Source organism: Equus przewalskii, chromosome 7 (genome assembly GCF_037783145.1).
Source record: "Equus przewalskii isolate Varuska chromosome 7, EquPr2, whole genome shotgun sequence".
Lineage (NCBI taxonomy): Eukaryota > Metazoa > Chordata > Mammalia > Perissodactyla > Equidae > Equus > Equus przewalskii.
In genome coordinates, this window is record NC_091837.1 from 77,255,805 (window position 1) to 77,271,208 (window position 15,404).

General features: G+C 43.2%; 1 protein-coding gene across 48 annotated transcripts in view; it reads left to right on the forward strand.

The window, feature by feature from the left end:
• The window catches only part of NEDD4L (NEDD4 like E3 ubiquitin protein ligase), a 342,576-nt gene that overhangs the window by 241,691 nt on the left and 85,481 nt on the right, over positions 1-15,404 (forward strand). The gene's annotated exons all lie outside the window — the stretch shown is intronic.

Genomic DNA, 15,404 nt, shown 5'->3' on the forward strand with positions numbered 1-15,404 from the left:
ATATAGACCAAGCTTCTAAATTACATTTTATATGACAATGTCTCCCCGTATTTTTGTCCCCTGGACTTCTTGAATTGCAGCATGGCATGTTTCTTCCAGTAAAAAGCAAAATTAAATAAATAAATGGTTAAGTCGCGGACTGTAGCTAAATAATGATTTGTACCATGACTGAGGATCACATCGCCATTACATTTAATGACGACAGTTGCCTTCTGTTATAAAGATACTATTGTATCTTTAGTCATATCACTTGAATGTTTGCATATACCTTTGCTGCTAAACTATAAGATGTGTGTATGCACACACACATTATGTGGTACGGTTGAAGAAAGCACGTGGCTGAACATAATTTTGTCTGGTTTAAATAATAATTCTTCTTGAGTTTATGATTCTATTTTATTAAAATTCTTACTTGAATTTGAAGAATAAAATGAAGATTCCTCCCACACAGAGCCCCTGATTGTTCACGCACCGTGTGCATCCTGCATGATAAGTGACTGGGGAGGCTGCCTTTGTCCACATGTCTTCCTTTGTCTTCAGTCCCCTTCGGAGGGAGACAGGCATAGACTGCCCTTGACTGAAATGAATAACTAAGATAGCTTTCTTGGCTGCTAGACAGCAAGATCTTTTTTTTGTTTGTTTTTTTGGACAGATTGGTTCCTAAAAAGAAAATGCAGTGTGTGTACCAGTGAATCAAAAACACTTTTCAGTACCTTTGTATAAATCAAATGCATTTTGGTTTCTTTTTGAAAATTAGACTCCAAAGCAAGTCTCCGTCATTGTGGCTCTGAAATGCCCTTACTCATTTTCTAGGGATGGGTAGACTCAATTTAACCACACTGACAGCTTTTACAGATATAATTAGGTTATATTTCATAAATAAGCAGATAAGCAATCTCCTGCCCAACACTGGCCCCTTTTAGAGATGAACTGGGATTAGGATAGTGGACAGTTTAGAAAAGACTCTGGTGTTTATAAGATTTTAAGAGTCTTAGTTAACTCTCCTCAGTTTTTCTCAAGATGGCATCCAAAGTAAGGCTCAAATTTGTGATTTATTCTCAAAATGTAATTAAATGGTCCATTTGCAATATGTCACATGTCCCATCGACTAGTTCCTGAAGGAACTGGCAAGGATGTGCTAGTGTCTGGGTGAGATTTTTATCTAGCAAAAAACAAGACAGACCTAAGGATTGGGGTTTTACTTTGAATATAGGCACCCAAGCCTACATGGCTATTCCAAAACTGGCCGCATTTTCGTGAGTAAGAGTTCAGATGTTGGCTGTCCTTCTTATCACCGCTCTGACCTGGGGCCCATGACTTAGCCTTTCTATGCTTTAGTTTGCTCGTCTCTAAGACGGGTGTTAGGAGGATTAAGGGAGCAGATAAGTTATGTGAAGCACTTAGAATGTGCTGGGCACAGAGCAAGTGTCCCGTGTGTGCTAATTGTTGTTGTTGATTTACAGCTCAAAGTGAACTGTGTCATGCACACGTTGAGGAGGGTTACTGCCCCCAGCTTAAACAGCCTTCTTTACTGCACTTGGTACCCTGGAGAAATGTATTCGGGTTTAATACTCTTACCCATCGAATGCTCCTAATGCGTCGAAGGCTCCTCTCCTGGTTCTCTCCATACAAAGGTTATTGCTCATCCTCACAGCCACCTCTCAGTGTTATTAGTATCCTCACTTTGCAGATGAGGAAACTGAGGCTCAGAGAGATTAAGAAATTACATCAGGTCACCATCTAATAAGGTACAGGGCCGGGAATAGATCTGAAGTCAGATGACAGAGCCGCACTCTCTCTCTGCTGCCTTTCACAGGTGTGTGGTCCTCAGAGTCATCCAGGAAGAAGAAAGGAATCCTGTCCATAGAGGTCCTGCTTGTAGTTTTTTAGATGTGGGAGTCCTAACAGTCCCTACTCTGCCATGTAACAAATACTAGTGAATTCCAGTGTATGCCGGGCTCTTTTAGATGCCAGGGGCTCCGCGATGATCTGTGTGGTCTGGTGGGCAAGGTTTGCAGTATGTGCAGCTCGGTCTGCTTTGCTAGGTTTTTCTTTGTTTCTGAATTGAAAGGAGGTGCATATTGCTTGATTTACAGATTGCTATAGACATGTTTTAAGTTAATATTTTTTCAAAATTGACACTAAAGGCAAGAGAAACTGATATTATAGGAAAGTTTATCTCATAAGTTCTGAGAATTATACAAAGAACCTTAGAATTACTGAGTCTTCACCTGCATATTTTATAATGGCAGTAATAAGGCACAGGAGGTTTGAGTGACTCTCCGCGGGTTCCCTGGTGAGTCAGGGCCCCAGCTGACTCCTTCAATGTTCTGTTCTTTGAACTGTGGGGGAAAAGCTCAAATGAGAAGATAGATAAAAGATTGACAATTTAAAACTCATTTAAGTGTTTAAATGTACCTGTTTAAGAGTATTTGAACTCCTGGGCCGTTGCTATAGGCTGCCATGCACCCCCTACCCACCCTTATTTCCAGTAATGAATATTTATTTAGTCCATGCTACTATTTACTGCTCATGTGGTCTTTAGAAGTTGAATTTTAATGAAATCGAGTGCTTTGATCAATGAGGTTAGGAATTACATGGTAATGTAGTTGTGTTTTCGTGTGCCCTTTTGTACAGACCTCTCTACAGTTGATGGCTATGAACACGTAGACCAGCTCACAAAGACAGTCTCCACTTTGTGACTCTTTCTGGTTTTCTGTCTGCGGAAGTACACTGTAGTATAAGAACTTAATTACCTGTCGGGCATCTCCTTTATTCACTATCTTGTGCTGGTTTTGAACATGCTGTTTTCTCGATTCCAATAATAATGCATTGGATTATATACTGTTACTCCCCCTTGGAGATGCTCGAGAGGCTAGGAGGCTTGCTCAGGGTCAGAGAGGGAGCTGGTGAACATTCCTGCCGGGCTCCCTGCCGTTGTTGGGGCCGCCTGTGCTTTTCACGCTGGTGGTTGCACATCACAAGATAAAAACACGATGAACGTTCCTGAAACCTTAGTTTTACAACTGTAACTTTTACATTAAAATAAGCCATGAAAATATCATGGAGTTGAACGTGGCATTTCATTAACATTTAGGATGACCAAGAACTTTGCTCTGACCCCAAACCCAGCTCCAGAGGTGACTTGCCTCTGCTGTCAGAGTCATTGCCCGTGTCCTGCCATTCCCTGCAGAGGGGTACCCACCAGTGTGCAGTTGGAGGGGCAACAGCGTGATGATGTCGTGTCCCCTCGTTGCCCCAGCTGGTGGGGGCGTGAGCTAAGAAGCTCAGTGTGGCGGTAGAGTATAACTGAAGCCCTGGGTCAGTGCTGCATCAAGCCTGTCACTTCATAGGTTTAATTGGCTTTTGTAGACTATCCCTGGGATTATTATTTATGATAAAATTTTCTTCAGGATTATGTGTTTACTTTTGCCAACATATACGTAAATGGACTCTTCTTTGTAACTTGTTTAAGTTGATGTATAGCCTCACAACAGATCACCTTTTTAAAAAAAGAAGAAAAAGAGGCCATATGCTGATGTTTGAGCTGTGTAACAGTTTATGAAATAGGAAGTACAGGTGGTCGTAGCCCCATTTTCCAGGTGAGGAACCTGGCCCAGGGGAGGCTTAGTGCCCAAAGTCATCCAGCTAATTAGTTCCTGAACCAAGACTAACACCCAGGGGTCTGCCCCCAGGCCTGTGGGGGTTCTTTGCCCTGGGACACTTCAGATGCACACCTGGGATTTAGCACACGTGCATCTACACTGTGACTTCTCAAAGGTAGTGCATCACTCTTTTTTTGAGTCATCTGTGCGGGGCACACAGTGCAGCCAATCTGCGTTTCAGGACGGGGACTGAGGAGGGGCGAGAGAGGCATCCAGGAGTGCAGAATTTAAGCAAGCCCTTCCTCTGAGCCTTGGGCAGCCCTGCTCTCAGGCCTTGCTGCCTCGTCCTAGTTCTGGCGCTGGTGGGTCTTACAGATGGCATGATGTACATCCGCTGCTTGCACAGCATGTGGGGCACTTGAGTGGTGGTCCCCCGTGATTCTTAGAAAAAGCCACAGCTCTCTTCTCCCAGGTTTACCTTCGAGACGTAAATAAAGACTTAAAGTTTGGCACCTAGCTTGCTAGTGCTGTCTTTGGTGATTTGATTAAGAGGTTTGATAAGACATTGAAAGGAGTCTTTGGGGCATTTTTCTCCTCTGCAATTTTTATCTACTCTAAGCTCACATTCTCTCTCCCGCGTTCCTGGGCCTCCCTGGCTTTGACGCCAGCCCCACTGTGTGCTCCCAGTTACAGCCCTATGCAGCGTGGTTCCTTGTTCTGGAGATGTTTTTGACCCAGAGCTTCAGTTCCTTCCTGATAACTGCGTGGCTTTTGCTGTTGATTTAAACACAGCTCAGTCAGGTGAGGAGCCCAGCCTCTCAGGGGTTTTCCTGGCAGCCACAAAGTGAGCTGTGTCACACTCTCTGTTGTAGTTGTTAATTAGGAAATAGTATAGTGCATGTAGCATTGCAGACCCTTCTTTTTTAAAAATAGTCTGGGGGGTGGAAAGGAAAGCACCTGGAGGATAAGGACATGATAACTTTCTTCAAGTAAGTGATTAAGCCATCCCAGCCCAAGGTAGAGAGATGAGCTTCTAAGAAATAACACAGTATTATAGAAACAAATGTGTTGGGAGTCAGAGAGACTCTGGTTCAAATCCCAGCTTTCTCACTTTCTAGCTATAGAAACTTAAGTTACTCTTCCATCTTCCTTGGTGCTTCAAGGAGGTGGGAGTTAAAGAAAGAGGAACACCAGATCACCAGAACATTCTTACAGAATTGCCCAAAGATGGCGTGAACACCTTACAGAGCATAGAGAGGGAAGAGGAGTTGGCCAGTGGTTCTCAGCTAGGGGCAGTTCAGTCCCGTCTCTCCCTCCCTCCCATGCCCTGACATTTGACAATATCTGGAGACATTTCTGGTTGTCACAACTGGGGGCAAGAGTTGCTACTGCATGTTGTAGGTAAGGGCTGAGGTGCTTCTAAAAACCTTACAAAGCGTAGAATAGACAGCCCCCTACAGCAAAGAATTACCTTGTCCAAGATACCAACAGTGCTGAGGTTGAGAAACCCTGGGTTAGGAATAACATTTATGAAATATAGTTGTCCCATTTCATATCTATTGACTATGCAAGGTCAAGTTTTTTTAATTCTCGTTTTATGGATGAGAAGATTGACCTTTGGTGGTAATTAAGAAACTTGCCTTTGTTGATTCAGCTACTTCTCGGTAGACAAGGGATTTTAAACTAGGAGTATACGCCTCCAAAACATACCCTATCCGCGGACCCAGTAGGTATTGAGCTCCTCGTCACTGATGATGTTCAGAACTAGGCAGAGTGAGCAACCACTTGAGGCGGGTGGAGAGAGAGATGAGTCTCAGATGTTTGTTGCACTAAATGATTTTTGAGGTCCCTCCTAAGGATGACATTCTCTGGTTCTGTTTTGAAATGGGATTAGTCTTTTTAGGCCCCGTATTAGAGTGGCAGGCAGATAGCCCTTGGCCATGACCGGTGAAATGCCTGTGTTTTGTCTATGTACCTGTGAGGCTTTTTCCTATTAATATCCCAGCCCTATCAGACCAGAGGGCTGGGGTTCCAAACAGGGGGGGCCAAAAAGGCACCCCTCTCCCCCATCTCATCCACATTCCCGGCCCAGGCAGTTATTTTTACCAACGTGTGTAAATGGGCCCAGCTATTTCTCATTTGGGACGACAGTACAGACACAAATGAGGGGAGCTGGGGAAGGGGAGGCAGGAAACAAGCTATTTTATACTCCCAGAGAGTGCAATTTAGTATGTTTGCTAATCGGTGTAATTCTACCAGTTTAACAGGTAGTTACAGTTTCTCTTTTGTGAACAAGGAAAATCGAGAGGTTTACTCAGTGGTTGTCCACCCTGGCCACACAGAAGCATAAACTGGCGAGCTTTTCAAGCACGCCTGTGTCTGAGCCCTTCTACCGGAAATGTAATTGTCTCAGGGTGAGGTCTGGGTACCAGTGTTTTTAGAACTTCCCAGGAGGTTCTAATGTCCAGCCAGGCCTGAGAGCCCCTGATTAACTCCACACTTCAGTCCTGCTCATTCTGCTCAGAGGACCTCACTCAGGTACCTGCTGGTGTTACTCTGTCATAAAGAGACTCGAAGGAGGAGGAGTTGGGCCTTGTTTCCAGTGTGTCCTCGGTAGGTTGATGTAAATTTCTCCTCATCCTTCAAATTCCTTATTTTAAGTGGTTTACTCTTAAGATATATGTAATCATTTGCTTAATATTTCACAAAGCTTTGAAGTTTTCCTTTCCAGGCTGTTTTCTCACCAACATTGTATGTAGAGGAGGAACTTTTCATTTTCATTGCTGCCGTCTAAAAATCCTATACCCTGGAAGAGAAAGCTTTAAATACTTGAGTTTGGAGGGGGACTTTGTCATAATACCCTAGTTAATAACCTGGCGTTATGGTAGATTGTATGCTTTAAACTAGGCTCTCCAGACATTTTTGCTTAGTAAACCCTGTAAAGAATTTTGAGGAATTGTTTCTCACACATTTTTGACATCTTCTAATTTGTCAGTAACTCAGGTTTAATCCAGAGTTGCAAAAGATGCGATTTCTAGTGTATTGAGGGTTGCATGTGTGCATTAAAAATAGATCATAATGTATCCACTACTTTGGATTTTTTCATCTTGTGATTACAGAGATGACTCATTTTATGGAAAATATCTGCCATAAAAATTGAATTAACAAAATCAGTTCTTATTGTTAGAAACAGTCAGCCATATCAGGCGTATTTCCTGTCATTAAAAGATCTGACTTCATTTTTTAAATCCAGTGACTGAGAAGATTCAGTGGATGGATGGTAGATATGTAAGACATCGTCATTCCATGAGCCTGTTGCCTAGGTGAAGTAAAGTAGTATCTCCTTCATGTGCTCTGAGCTGTTTGTGCTCCAGGGGATCTTATACCCAGCAAAATGTGCCATGGGTTGCTTCCTACGCCTTTCTTTGGAATGTCGGAGAAGGAGATTGTGATTTAGGAAAAGAGAGGCAGGAGAAGACAGACACTGTTCTCAGGCAGATCTGGTTTAGGGAAGAGGACATGTGGAAGGATCTAGAAAATGATTTCTTTAAAACTGCCCATGTCCAAGACCCCTGGAAAGTCTTTATATATCCCCAAGGGTGTGCATGTTCCAGTTTGAAGAACTCTACTTTAAAAAGTATTGGGAGGGAGTGGTTAGTAAAAGAATAAAAATTACTCAGCTCCATTTTGTTTCTCCTTCAAAGTTATACTTCACTCATTTCATTTTTGTATTAAAATATAGATAAGGAAAGAAGGGCACACGTAAGAATATGCACAAGGCAAGTATTTCCAAGGTTATGCTCCTTAGGAGTTTACAGCTTGCAAGAACTGTGCCTGGCATTGTAAACCTCAGGGCATGTGGCATTTATGACTGCAGCATATCAAGCTAGGGTTTTCTGAGGGTGAGAGGGGAGCCTGTTCATGGTTTCCCTTAAGACCCTGGTATATGGAGTTACAGGCTCTATATCATAGTGGCGAGAACATGGACTCTGGAGCCAGACACCTGGGTTCACGTTCTGGCTCCTACTTACTAGCTCAGTGACCTTGGGCAAGTTTCTTAACCTGCTAATAACAGTTTCTGACACATGATAGGTGAGCTATGCGTTAGCTTATTATTCTTTGCAGTCTTGAAGTTCTCACCAGAGTACAGCTGGAGCTTTTCCCAGCAAACTTTGATGGAGTCCGCTGGCCAGAGATAAGATTTCAGCCAAAGTATGGCCAAAGCAGAAAAGAAACAAATCACGTCTGGATCTACGTGGGATGCTAGACCTCATACTGAGGCTGTGTTAGTGTCCTTGTGTAAACCTATTGAACTCTAGTTCAGAGTTGTCACTCATGAAAATTCCAAGAATGAGCCCACACTGCATTTGTGTTACGTGTAATCTGTTGCTTGCTTGAGTAGGTATTCCATGCATCCCGCCCATTGGTCAGCCAGGGAAGGAGATGGAGTCTGGTTTCAAATGCCCTGAGATATGTGAAGAAGAGCTTTTAGCAGTGAGCATAGAAATGAAATCAAACTATAAGATTGATGTTGAACCCATGGTGTGCTTGGAGTCACCTTTCCCCGTTATCCAAATCATTCCTTGACGCTGCATTGGTTACTAAAGATGTCTGTTGTGAATTATTTTAGGTTATTAAGGTTTATTCTGTGGTAGCTAAATTAAGAGAGAAAGTACAGACTCTAGAAGAATCTTTACTTTTTTCATTTACAATTTAACCTATGAAAATTGCTTGAAGAAAATTTGATTGCAGAAAAATGAAACAGTTATCCTGAGAAAATTATCCTGAAATCTTGAGAAATTGAAACAGTTGTACGATAAAATTAGAAGCACAAAATTAAACAATATTGTGTCATTAAATGAACCCAGTGGTACGTTTTCCTTTTAAATTAACTTTGAAGTTCAATCTCAGATCAGTTTGCTTTGTAACAAATGGAATATATGTGAATGTTTACCTTATTTTTAGCAGATATATTCATTAAAAATTTTTAGTTTATCCAGCAAATTAATTTAACATTCCTTTCACAAGGAATGACAGTCATGCCTCAGGGTTTCCTGCATTTGCATTTTTTATGAAGGTGAACTAGCCTTAAAAGAAATTGCCAGTGTCAATTGTGCAAGAGCTTTTGTGCAGCAGGACAGCTTTGAAGCAGGTGTAACAGACAATCGTGATGCCAGGCCCTGCCCCAAACCCTGTGGAGGTGACAAGCTAGGGCCTCTTCCTTTGTCTAAAAAGATACACAGTTGTGGGTTGTCATCAGTTCTCCCAGGTCTGTGTTACGAAGCATGTCCGGGCTGAAGGGGAAGGCTTCTTACAAATAGGAAAATAAAGGAGCTGAACGTCAGGGGGACACACAGTAGGGCTGATGATGCTCCGTGTCGTGCAGGCAGCCCACTGGCCTGGATGGGATGGCAGTGTCCTGGCAGCACCTTTCCCTTCTGTAGCCGGTTCCTCCACCATCTTCCACGTTTGCGTCTGGTCGCTATCCATCAGCCACGATGCTGTCCTTGTCGCTTTATTAACAGTGACATTGGCTTCTGAGTATTCCTGACAGACGCTGTCTTAAGGACTTCACATACCTAGTCTTATTATCCCCTCATCAAACAGGGAGCAGACCTCCCTGCTGACAAGGAGTGTCCAGGAGCAGGACACTTGTGATGAACGCTGCGTCTTCTGTCATCCCGAGTGGTCCAGACCCTCACGTAGCCTCATCAGAACCACTTAACACTCTCCTGAGCACTCTTTCTCCTCTAGAGTCTTCTCCTCCAATAAATTCTCCCTCCAGCTGTCAGGGGACCTTTCTAAAATGCAGTCCTTGCCACTTGTTCCCTCCTTAACGTCCTCGTGTGTGATCTCTTCCCCTAGGATGCCGTCCTCTCACATAAGCAAGCCACGGGGGGCCCTTCAGACCCGGCCTCATCTTCTCTTCCCACTGCCCCTCCTTCCCTACATCCCACTACACAGACAGACCTTCCACCCGCTCCCCACCAGACCTTCTGCTTGTCTGCCATTCCCTTCCCGCCCCATCCACCCTGGAAAGCTCCTACTTCATGACCCTGCTTGAAGCTCATGTCCTTCCTTAAGTCATCCGTGCCCTTGACCCTTGGCAGAATTAGTCACTTCTCGCGTGGTGTTCCTGTGGCGCTCTGTGCATGCCTCTGATGTGTGGTGGCTACTGTGTCATGTGGCGACTTTCTGTCCTGAGCTGCAGATACTAGCCACCTGTGGCTGCTGAGCACCTGACACGTGCATAGTCCAAACTGAGGTGTGCTGTAAGCAAGAAATACACACCAGATTTCAAAGATTTAGTGTGAAAAGAAGAATGTAAAGTATTTTAGCAATAATATTTATATTGATTACATGTTGAAGTGATAATATTTTGGATATATCAGGTCAACTAAAATACATATTAGAATTAATTTCACCTGTTTATTTTTACTTTTTAAATGTGACTTAGAAATTTTCAACTTCTGTATGTGGCTCGCATTATATTTCTGTTGCACGGAGCTGGTTAGCCTCTCTCCCCAGGGGATAAGGGCACCCGGTCTCTGTACCTTTAGGGCCTGGCCCAGTAGAGGGCAGTCTACCTGTGGGTGACCCCTGCCTGAAGGAGCCAGGGAGCTCAGCAGTGCTGCTCACATCGTGTGTCTCTGGTTCCCAAAGTTCTTTCCCAGTGTTTGCCCCCCTGGAGTTTATTGGATCTTAAGTTTAGATTATCAAGTGCTCCTGTTGCAAAAAGCTGCAATACCTGTGACCCTCAGTTGACCCTTGGCCTGGAATATGCTTATGTTTGGAGCAGGGAGAGAACTGAGTGTTCCTGAGTCACCTCCACTCAGCAGAGGGAGGAGGGGACCACGAGCCCATCTCATCCCCTGATGTGATACCCCATCCCCGCAGCAGCTGGGACGCCCTTTGAGCCCACAAAACACTTCTCGCAGCCCGGTCAGTACCAGTCTGTTTCTGCTCCTGGATGAAAGAGCTGGGCTGCTGTTGCGGAGCTGCTGTCATTTATTCTTGGCCAGCACCGTGGCTCTTTGCTCTGTCTGTCCCTCTGTTTTGTCTTCTGAATTTCAAGCAAAGTGTCCCTTAAAATAGATGGTCTTCATGATCACACATCAGCCAGCATGGTTTCATTCGGCTTGCCTTCCCAGCATGATTTACGGGAGCCTATAAAAGTCCCCTGAGTTTGCTCTGACATCTTGTTGACATGGAGGTCTTGTTTGTTGTTATAAATAAGAGCCAGTGTCTCCAGGACACACCTTACTCTGTTTTAGTGAATGAGAGTTCTTGTCCCGAACCTTTAAACACTTAAGTGGCAGAGGGGTTGGAACTGTGAAACCTGTATGTGTTTTTAGGAAAAGTATGAGTTATGTTTTCTGTGTTCTGGTGCATTTCAAGTGAATTTTGGTAAGTGCATGTTGTTCAGAGAGGCTTTCATCGTTGCACTTTTTTCTTTATTTTCAGTAGAATACTGCTTGACTATTTGGTTAAAGTAACTTCAGTATCAACATATTTTGAAACAATTCACCTTAAAGCCAGAGGTCGCAGGTGGTGAAACTTTGGGTTATGCAACTCATGGTGTGGGTGGAGGCCACCCTCGCTCTCGGTTTCTTCCTGAGCTCCAGCAGTCCTGTCCTCACGACAGAGGCTGAGTGTATCACAGGTGGAACGAGAAACAAGAATATTCTCCTCGCTTTTGTATGTGATGACAAAACCAACTTCGTGCTTTAATGAAGAATGAGACGGTGCCTAAAATTAAATGTGTCTTGACATTCGGGTGACTCTGCAGACATTAAGCTGTTGACGAGTTACTGTATTTGTGACATTTTGTCTAAAAGCTTCTGTAAAAGTTTCTCAAGCCATTCATTATTTAGATAATTTGGAGTGCATGCTTCCGAAGTCACTCTAAAAATAGAATGTCTTTCCCCGTCTAGTCAGTGCTGGTGCCTGAGCATGGGCCACGTGCTTTGAAAGGAAGCAGCACATGAAGAAGTTCTGTTTAATGGTTTAGCGGGAAAGTGAAGGTTGTTTTTCTGGCTTAGTGTTAGAATTGTAGTGTTTACTTTGATTTGTAATATACAAAGATCTAATCATACTGTATCTTTACCTTAAATTCTTTTTTCTGAGCTCATGTTCTAATTCCTCTGTACTTGTCTTCAATTTGTTTTGAGAAATCCTAAGTATAATTTTCTGGGACGTCATTACTTAATGATTTCTAAGATGAAACCCTAGGTAATTGGTATTACTGAATGGTTTTCATTTGCTGTGGTTGAGTGGCTTTGAAACTTTTGATGGCGGCACACAAAAAGAAATTGATTTTAGGTCACGATCTAGTGCACACATTCATAGTATGTATGTAACAGAAACAAGTTTCTTGAAACAGTATTTATATTTCATGTGAGCCATTAATATTTTCTGTTTTATATAATTTTGTAAAAATGCTCCTTGAAAACTACTAGTGGGATTGCAACTCACAGTTTAAAGACACTGCCTTACTATATAGCCTCCAGTGTTACACTTGGGTTGTTTTATCTTCTGAGAATTGCCAATCCTTTTTGATATTCCTTTCCTTTTTTTATTACTTACTTATTTATTTATTTGGTGGAAGATTAGCCCTGAGCTAACATCTGCTGCCAATTCTGCTCTTTTTGCTGAGGAAGATTGGCCCTGAGCTAATAATCCATGTCTGTCTTCCTCTATTTCACATGCAGGATGCCTGCCACAGCATGGTTTGATAAGTGGTGCATAGGTCCATGCCTCAGATCTGAACCGACGCACCCTGGGCCACTGAAGCGGAACATGTGAACTTAACCACTGCACCACCAGGCTGGCACCTATGGTGTTTTGTTTTTTTTTTTTGGAAGGGAAGGATTTGCCCTGAGCTGACATCTCTTGCCACTCTTCCTCTTTGTTTTCATTTTTCCCTCCCCAAAGCCCCAGTGCATGGTTGTATATCCTAGTTGTAAGCCCTTCTAGTTCTTCTCTGTGAGCTGCTGCCACAGCATGGCTACTGACAGATGGTGGTGTGGTTCCGTGACTGGGAAACAAACCTGGGCTCCTGAAGCAGTGAGAGCACTGAACTTTAGCCACTAGAACATCATGGCTGGCTCAGTTTTCCTTTCCTAATGAGCCTTGGTGACCCCAACTTTACCTGCGAGCACCCCTTACTTCCGGTGCTTTTCTCCCCGCACGGTCTGCTCTCCATTTCAGCTTTGATGTGAAATGCACAGTATCCCAGCCTTGTTCTTCCCACGGCCTCTGTGGTCATCTGCATGTAGTAAGACTCAGATCACATCTTTCAAGTACAGGTCTAACCTAAAGAGCAAAAGTCTGTCTGGTTTCTTGAACGCATGTGTTCTTTGAGAAATTGACCCTCACTTATTTTGTGAAGACAATTAAGCCTGGTGTCCTCTTTAGTAGGGGCAGCTGTGGCCCAGCCTGTACACAGGGAGCCTTGGGAAATGCCCAAGGGCTATAATAGGGTTTCACTGGAGCTGTTGTAATAGTCCCCAGGCTTCGGGTTCCAGTGGCATTCACACATGGTGGCACATACCTCTATGACCATGGCACACACTTGTTCCCTTCCTTATATAAAAGTGAATCGTTATTTTAACGGGAGGAGGGGCAGTCCTGAATGTAATCATTCATTGTTTAGAGAGTGAGCTCTGAGAGAGACAGTGTTTGGTGTATTTATTTCACTTTTCCAATAATGAAATATAGATTTGTGTTTCACCTGATATAAACACATTTCAGGGACTTTGTTTTGCGTTGTCATTATGTTGGAAAAATATTTGATGGCTTGTCAGAAGGGAACATTTATAACTGTGTTACTAACCTGCACATTTTCAACCTCTAGAATGGTGCAGTAGGTAATTGAGATTGAAATTGACAGCATTTACAACTTAAAAATAAGCACAAGACATGCCAGTGTTCACTGTATGACTTGCAACTATTTTGGTTTTTGTAGGCTTTTATAGTTAACGTGGTGCTTGATGGATATAATTTTGTAATGGGAATTATTAAAAATTGATTGATATATTTTTATAATGGTGGTGTGATGTCATCCTGTGACAGTGAAAACCTAACGATGTTGTGATGGCCTTCAACGTCTCTCTGGGACCCAAGGGTGGGGATTCTGCCATACCAGCACACCCTCCTTCATTTTGTCACTATCAAACCCAGAACTTTGAGCAAGATTGCCTTCTCCTCCTCGTGGCTGCACCTGTGTTCTTGTCCTTCCTGGCATGCGCACCGGTAGCCAAGGGGAGAGGAGACAAGTGGCAGTACCACACTGTTCACATGAGGTAGACAGACAATTTCTGGTTAGTAGTCAACATATTGCTGCTTTTTGATTGTAGAATTAACTGACCTTTATACTAGCTTTATAACTAAATCAGCCACGTTGAGACCTGGAATGCTCCCTAACTCCTTGCACAGCAAAGGTGCTGCTTTCGTTAACATATGCGGCCTTTATTGGCACCGTCCAGCCTTGTGCTACATGAGAGGTCTCTGTGGCAGGTTGCAGCAGATACAGCTGAGAAAATAGAAGAAAGGAGAACCTTGTCATGAGGCCTGGGGCTGGTCTGTTGCTTTGTGCACCCCCCGACCAGTGGTGACTTTGATTTTCATTATCCTTCATGCATTGTTTAGAGGAGACAGAGCTTTCTAGGTAATCAAATTTTTGAAATTGCCTAAAAGGAAATCCTAAGCCTGGAGCAAATCATTTCAATAAATCTCGTTGATATTTACCTGCTGCTGCTTTTTAAATGCAAGAAATTTTTCAAGCACATTTAAAGAGCAGTTTCTATAAATTGGGAAATTTTGTGATAAACCAGCAAAGAGTGAAGATAAGAGCCCAGTATTTGGAGTCAGGCGATCTGGATTGTCTTGTGGGCTTTTCCTCAAGCTAGCTGTGGGACAAGTCTGATTACAGCTAAACAGCTTTCCAGCTTTTAGGCATTTTGAATATGGTAGAAGCAACTGCATGTTTTTTTAGGAGGGCAAAAGAAGTCGTCCTGTTCCGATTTGCGCCTCAGGTCATCTAAATGGCAGAGGCTGTGATACAAACACTCTAACAGCAGGACACAGTGTAGACATGACTTGTCGGATGCCCTGTGGTCCAGGCCAGTGGCCCCTGAACCTGAGTTATGACTACCCGGGTAACTCCCAGAGTCTGAAAGGGGACTTGTGAGCTTTTCCAAATGAATTTCAACTAGGTCTCTCTTATTTTTTTTTTTTATTTATTTTTTCTGTCTCAGAGCCAACTTCCCCCAAACCTCCCCTCCCCCGCGCTTTATTGAGATATAATTCTCATATAATGTTGTGTAAGTTTAAGGTGTGCGATGTGTTGATTTGATACACCTATATATTGCGAGATGATTACCACCATAGCTGTTAGATGTTACCACCATTCATAGCTGTTAGCAGAATTTCAGAATGAGTCTCTTTAAGTCAGAAAGATATATGCTGTGTGGTAGATTGAGAGAGGAAGCACGTGTCCAAAAATTAACCAGTAATTAACCCATGAACTTGGATTCTGAAGCAGTGTACATACTACATTGAAAGTTTGAGGCCATTTTTTTTGTAAGTAACTTATAAGATTTATTAATAACTAGACTCTATACTCTTTCCCTAGACTCTCAGGTCTCGGGGAGCTCTGTAAGCACTTGATCAGTATTGGTTAAAGTATTCCCAGCATCTCTTTTCCACCTTCTATTTAAACTGGACTAGTTGTGCCCCCAAACTCTCCCTGGTCCCCCGTGTCCCTCCCGTTACTGATCACAGACTCCCCAGGCCCAA